The 7,485-nt window shown below is 34.1% G+C and overlaps 1 pseudogene; it reads left to right on the top strand.

The window, feature by feature from the left end:
- The first annotated feature begins 5,656 nt into the window (after positions 1–5,656).
- LOC101588234 overlaps positions 5,657–7,485 on the top strand; it is a 14,974-nt pseudogene continuing 13,145 nt past the window's right edge.

Here is a 7,485-nt window from a genome sequence, read left to right as displayed (position 1 = left end):
AACCTTTGAAACCTCAAGTCATATTGGCCTAGTCACTTTAATTATTGCTTAGACACAGTATGTGACACTCACAAGTTAAAGAGGGAGAGGTTTACTTAGGCTTATGATACTTAGAAGATTCATTCTATGGTCTTCTGACTCCAAATCAGGAAGAGCATAGTAGCACAGGATAGTAAAAGGGTAGAGAAAAGCTCCTTACATCATGGTGGTCCAGAGCAGGAGGAGAAAGGAGAACTTAGGGACAAGAATATATCTTTCCAGGTCATGCCCCTGGTGTTCCACCTCCAACGAGGACCAATCTCCTAGCAGCAAGTCAGCTACAGTATTGTATATAATACATCCACCTTTTAAAACCTCCATTTCTGAATACATGAGTGTTTGGGGGACTATTCTACAACTAAATCATAAAGATATCAAATGTGAACAACAAATTTTCAAGCATAAAAACTTGTTTTTAATTAACTGAAATACCAGAACAAGGAAATTATCACTTTCCATATTTATAAAGAAAATGCACAAGATTAATAAAAGTGTTTGATGAAGCTGTTAAGATAAAACTTACATTCAGTAAATACTTAGAAGAATAAAAGATTATTGATGAAATTATATTCACAGTTAAGCAAAAGTGCTACATTCATAATATCTGGATCAATAAAGTCCTAACTCTACTTCCTCATTATCCTCAGGACAGTAGGAATTTTTATTGACTAAGGCCCATAATTTTTTCTTAAGCAAAATGAACGTGTAAGGTTAAGGTTGTAGCTTAAATGGCAGGGCATGTACTTAGCATGTATGAGGACAATAGTTCAATCTCCACTGAAAAAAATACATGACAGTGGAATATCAGCCCTAGGTATATTCTTAACTGAGAAATTGTGGAACAGGGAAAGCTATGCATTATCTGAACTAATTCTGAATTTCCATAGGAATAGTAGAAAGAAATCAAAACAAGCATCAGATTATGTTATCTTTTGCTTGCTAAATTTAAGACAATGTAGCCGGATTTTTATGTAAACAAAACAGGATAATTTCATACCTTTTCTGGACCACATAATCTGTGTTTTAATAATCACTAGAGATTACAATATCTTTAATCTTCAAAAATTCAATAGAATTAAATTTTCTTTTTCAAGATGTTTTCCTGGGTTGATGTTTCTGACAACACAAAGAATTACATACCCTGAAAAACCTTCATGAACTATAACAATTTAAATACTTCTGAAGGGAGCCTGCATTCCTTGCTTCTTAGCCCTATTCCTCCAACTTCAAAGCTAATATTTATACTGATCTACTCACTCTTAGGCTGCCATGACTCTTGGTCTTTACCTTATGCCTTTCTCTTCACTTTATAAGTACTCTTCTGAATATATTTTGCCTATCTCACATAGTCCAGTGTAATATCCTTTTCTCAAATTTACCTTTTAGTAACCCCAAATCTATCCTTCACATAAATTTTCCTTTGCCATGTAACATAACATATTCTCAGTTTTCAGGGATTAGCATATGAAAGTCTATTAGGATCAATTATGTTGATTACCACAAAACATGAGAAGTCATGAATCTACATGGTCAACTCATTACAGCAAATGTCTTCCTTGTGGATATCTGAAAATTTGTGGACATTGAAAATGATAAAGCATACTAAGAATGAAAGATAAAGCTTCAAAAATTTGTAAAGTGAGAAATTCAAAGAAAACTACTGCATAAAGCCAGATTTCTGAAGCACTTACTTAAAAAGAACAAGAGAAAAACATGCCAACCAAGAAACAAGCTTAAAAATGTCTCACAGTATAACTGGGAAGCATTTTTCTCTGCAATAGCTTAACTACAAAAAGAATTCTTAGTTTGGACTGTAAAAGAACATAGAAAACTTGAAGCATATCAGAATTTAAATTGTGTCCAGGAAATTGGAGATAATCTAAACGTTTTTGAGAAGAAGGTAATTTAACTCCAGACCTCAAACAATTCCTGAAAATTTCAATGGTCATTTACATGCAATAAGAAAACACACACATATATCTATATCTATATACAAGATAGCATAGATATACAGCTACTTTCTCTTAGTTCATTGAGGTTTGTACTAATATCACTTAGACAAGATACCATGTCTGCGTATTGTCTTCTGAATAAGTAAGTAGACAACCATATGCAATGCATTAATTATTGTAACTGTCTTAAGAACCTGTTTTGAAAATGTTTCAATATATTTTATCTTTTGTTCTCATTAAAATGAATTTAAAAATAATTTTCAAAATTACATTAACATAAAAAGAAAAAACTACAGCAATTATGAAAAATACCTACTAAAACTATTTTTTTAATTTAGTACAAGATCTATAGAGTCTATAGGGTCTCACTACGTAGCTCAGACTCATAGTGATTCTCCTGATTTTCAACTTCCCAAGTGCTGTGATTATAGGTGGGCACCACCATGCCCATTCTCAGTCACAGTCTCAGCACACCCTGGGGGCATGAATGGTACAGCAGGCCAGGGATCCAATCCCCAGCCCCTGCGTCTGCCTTAGCAGGAGCTTTAATCCACTGAGCTATCAGTCCAGCCCTAAAACTAATTTTTGATACAGACTTGTTTATTATATACTTATACATGTTTGCAAATATTTCCCAATAATTTTTTTCTTAATAACAAAAAAGAAAACACAAAGTAAATGACATGACAAACAACTCAGAGTGACATTAAGTCAGTATCAAGAACTAAAGACAAAATCTGGTTTATAGATTAAGCACTCCTAGAATGCTAAAACAATGAGTTCTGCAATTGTCTCCCTCAAAATGATGAAAAAACTGGGTTAAAGCATCAGAAATTACATTTCAAGATTATGCAAACCTTGCCAAACCGTACAACAAATTAAAAGACATTTATCTGAGAGAACGTATTTAGCATCAGTACTTACAGGGAGATTGCAATGCTTTAATTTGGGGTGTCTCTGATTCTTCCATTTCATACCAGTTACATTGGTATGTATACTGATACAAATGCATGTGAAAAATCTTCAAATCAGTAACTTCTCTGCTGAAGGAATCCAGCATGATTTGGAGTGAATTCTCATACATGAGGAAAGTAGAAAGCATCATCATGATCATGTTGGCAAAAGCAACTTTGCATCACACCACACCTATTTCGAGTTTACACAGCTGTTTGGGCTGAGCAACATACATAAGAGGAACCAGAAAATAAACAGATGTGTAAGGAGTAAGGGAACCAGATTTGTCCTTGGAGAAATTGAACACACTAACAGGTTATTTGGAGGCTGTGAAAACTGGGAAGGAACCTATGGAGCTATTTATCACTGGCTCAACACGAAGCTTGTGTATGCTGAGGCCTATTTTTAAACATTTTTTTTTTGTCAATACTGGGGCTTGAGCTCAGCACCCTGCACTTGCCAGGTAGGTGCTTAATCTACTGAGCTATCTCCCCAGCCTTTTTATTTTATTTTAGGGAAGGATCTACAGGGTGTTCAGGGTCTCACTACTAGATCAGACTCATAGTGATCACCTGTCTACAGCCTCCTAAGAACTGGGATTACAGGTGCACGCCACCACTCAATTTTCATCACAGCAACCCCGGGAGACCCGGCGGGGGCAGCACAGCAGGCTCGGGGATTGAACCCCTGGCCCCTGCTTCAGCTTGCTGGTGCTTTAATCAACTAAGCTGTTTGGCCAGCCTACAAACTTTTGAATTGCTAGAAATTTTAATGATTTCTCCACTTTAAAATTAACTATTGACAAAAGGGGGAAACCTCATTGGCTGAAAGTAAATAAGCCGAGCCTGTTAGTTAGAGATTGATCACTAAATTATTCTTACTCAAGCATTCTTCCTATGAGCAATGGCAAGCACAAGGAATTTTAAAATGCAGTTTAGAAACCATATACCATACATTATGAGAGAATCTACACAGAATTAGGACAAGCAACTAACCAAGACAATAGTAAAAATATATGAGGTATTGTTCAAGTGCATATAAAAAATAGAAAATTATGATTGAAAAATGAAGTGCACAACATTCATTACCAAAATTTGTTCTAAAACTTTGAGAATTTTTCAGTAAAAGTACATTATTAATATACTAAATTATACTGAATAAAAACTATAGGATGATAAGTAGTCAATAGGTCCATACGTAAAGTAAGTCTGCCTCTCAAAAATGCATAGTTCAACATAAAAATCTTGATTTATGGGCTGGGGAGATAGCTTAGTAGAGTAAGCATTTTCCTGGTAAGCAAAAGGTCTTGAGTTCAATCACTGGTACCGCAAAAAAAATCTTGATTAATATTTTATTTATTCTACTTTTAAAACATGTGAATAATTAAATAAAACTAGTTTTGTTTAAAAGTTATACATAATCATAAAATATATAAACATAAATTCATATATACTACAGGGTACCAGATAATGTTTGAAATCTGTATACTGCAAATAATGTTTTAATTAGTTTAAGTATCTTATCAGACATTTATTATTGATTTATGGTGAAAATTTTCAAAATCCCTTTGTTAGAATTTTGCAATCTACAATATATTATTGTTGTGTATACTCAACATAATGTGAAAATAACAGCAGAGCTTTTGCTTCTATCAGTTACTACCCCCTGATCAGCCTCTTCAACTCATCCCCTCCCTTATATTTTCCTGTAGCTGGTAAGTACAGCCTAGTCTCAATTGGTGTAATTAAATTTTTTAGCTTCAACATGTGAATGAGATCAAGTAGTACTTGTCTTTCTGTGTCTGGCTTATTTCAATTAACTTATGATCTCTGGTTCCACCCATTTTTTTACAAGTCACAGAACTTCGTTCTTTGTGTAAGTGCATAGTATTCTATACTGTATATATACCATATTTTTCTTGGTTCATCGGTTGATGAATATTTAAGTTGTTTCTTTTCTTGACTACTGATAATAGGGTTGCAGTGAACATGGAAATGCAAATGTTCGGAAGAGAGCATCTTGAATGTACAGACATTCTTATTTCATGACTAACCTGTTTAACAATTGTTCAGACATATGATTGACATGTGTTGTTCAGACACACCACCTGTCTTTTCTTGTTCAGTTCCATATATTTTCCTTTTTTAAAATTTTATTTATTTATTTGTGTGTGTGTGTGTGTGTGTGTGTGTGTGTGTGTGGCCAGCTCAGCCCACCAGGGGGCGGGGCTGGCTGGCATGTGGTGCTGGGGGATTGAACCGTGGTCCCTGTGCTTTGCCAAACTTGTTCTAAGTAGGTGCTTTAGACCACTGAGCCATCTCACCAGCCCCAGTTCTATATATTTTGTTAATATTCAGCATCTTTTTATGCCTTATTTATACAGTACTGTATAATCAACTTTTGCTGATTACAATCTAAACTATATTACTATAGTTTTATTTTCTGCTATTCATTATAGGACTACATGTACATTAGGTGAATAAAAGCAGAGAAATCATGATGGTGTTGCCTTTGGCCATTTCTTTGGCACAAATTGTGCAACATACATGCTATACAGAATTCCTCAGTTAGGAAATGGAACAGAACTAGTTGCAAACTATCTAGAACAAAACTCAGTCATTAAATAAGGAATATCTGTACTCATTAAAAAAGATAGAATTATAATTTAATGGATGTGCCAATTAGCCTACTTGTTTATGACACAGTCATACATGTCCAAAAATACCACAGTGTACTTCAAAGAAATACTATGCGTCAGTCGAAAGGTAAAAAGGAAACTTTTTTATGAGAAATAGCATAAGAGTATGATTTTTTATTAATTTTATTGAGAAACAAATAGCAATGAGACAGTTTCAGAACTTATTAGTAGGACAGTTTCAATAATTAACACACTGCATGTTGTTGTCTTCATAGTGTTTATTCATAGTATAAGATACAGACATGATATCCTGTCCAAACACTATTAGTACAAATCTTTCTTCTCTTTGAATTAAGCGAAAGTAGCTGTATATTTATCCTAATTATTTTGTATATACAGACACAAAATGGTCCTTCATTTGTATCCGCTCTTATTGTTCAGTTTTGTCAAAGATGGGCAGCTCAAATGCTGCCCTGGCAAGCACAAGGGCCTGAGTTCAATCCACAGTTCCAAAAAATAAAAATAAAAAATAAAAAATAAAAAAGGTGGGCAGTTCAACTGCTCATGTTACAGGATAATATCATTAAGCTTCTCTTGTGGAGGGTTAACAGCTTAAGTTGGTAGACAAAAATTAGAAAAAAAGAAGGGTTGCAAGGACAACCAACATTTTGACCCTAGCCTTTCAATTCAGTAAAGACTCAGGACATAGGAGAACCTGTACTTTAACATCATGTAACTCAATTGTGTCCCAAATTTTCTGATCAAGGAGATTATGGTGCCACAGAGGAAAGTGATTGATGATGTAGTGTGTGCCTAAGGAGAGTCACATGGAAGGAAAACATTCTCTCACGCTTTCACAGAGAGCAAATTGGTCAAGCAATGGCCGTTACTCATCCACATGGCTGACACCAACAAAGGACCTACAAACTGCGGTACAGGGTTTCAGGGTAAATCCTGAGGGGATTTGATTGAACTTGTCAGATACAAAAGTTACATTTTTAGTTATTCAGGTCTTGCTTTAACTTGGTCTTAGCCATCCAGCAGAAAAGTATAAAAAAGAAGTATAAAAAGGAAAACCATATTAATATGATGAGCTATAAAAGGCTCAAGTCAACAACTTCTGACATTGTCAGTCCTATGGATAACCCACTACTATTATGGAGTACTGGACTATCTTGAATTATTTTATTGAATTCATGCACCTAAAGTAAAAGCATATTAGCAGAAATGTACTTGGGATTGATTTTCTTGTATGCGTTATTGCCTTAAAGTATATTATAATAGTTCATCTAATGAAACAAACTTAAGTTTTTAAAATTTATGAACATGTTAACATTTACAAAGTATAGTAACTAAGCAACAGGTTTTTCATGCTAAAGTTGATGATACATATAAAATGTTTTTGCACACTTCAGTGCAGACTTTGAGTTGACTATCAGTTGAATTTTACAAACTGAACTGTTGAGGTAACTACTGCCTAATCACCCTCAGTGTCATAAAATTGCATTGACTTTTTCATTATCAATCATGTCTTTAAATAGTAACTGTACTGTGTTAAAATGCATTTAGAAGCCTTAATTAACTTTTAGTAGATACATTAGTTAGTAAAGAAAGATACCTTTAACTTCTATGAGTAAAAAGACAGACAAGGACTTAATTTGAAATGTCTCTGGTTGTGGCTTCTGTCTATTGCAATGAAACTCAAGTTAACTGAAAGCAATTCAAAAGTTTTTGAGAAAGGGCCTATGAAGCTATGAGCCTAAATATTTATACATTACAAAATTATAAAATAAAATAAAAGGTCACTTGTGGATTCCTTCCACTGAACAAAACATTTATTCAGCACTTACCAAGCATCTCAAAGATATGGAAATATTTTCCTAGATAAAATATTGTAGGGGC

The sequence above is a fragment of the Octodon degus genome, unplaced genomic scaffold (genome assembly GCF_000260255.1).
Source record: "Octodon degus isolate 3935 unplaced genomic scaffold, OctDeg1.0 scaffold00063, whole genome shotgun sequence".
Taxonomy (NCBI): Eukaryota; Metazoa; Chordata; class Mammalia; order Rodentia; family Octodontidae; genus Octodon; species Octodon degus.
This window is presented reverse-complemented; position numbering and strand designations above follow the sequence as displayed.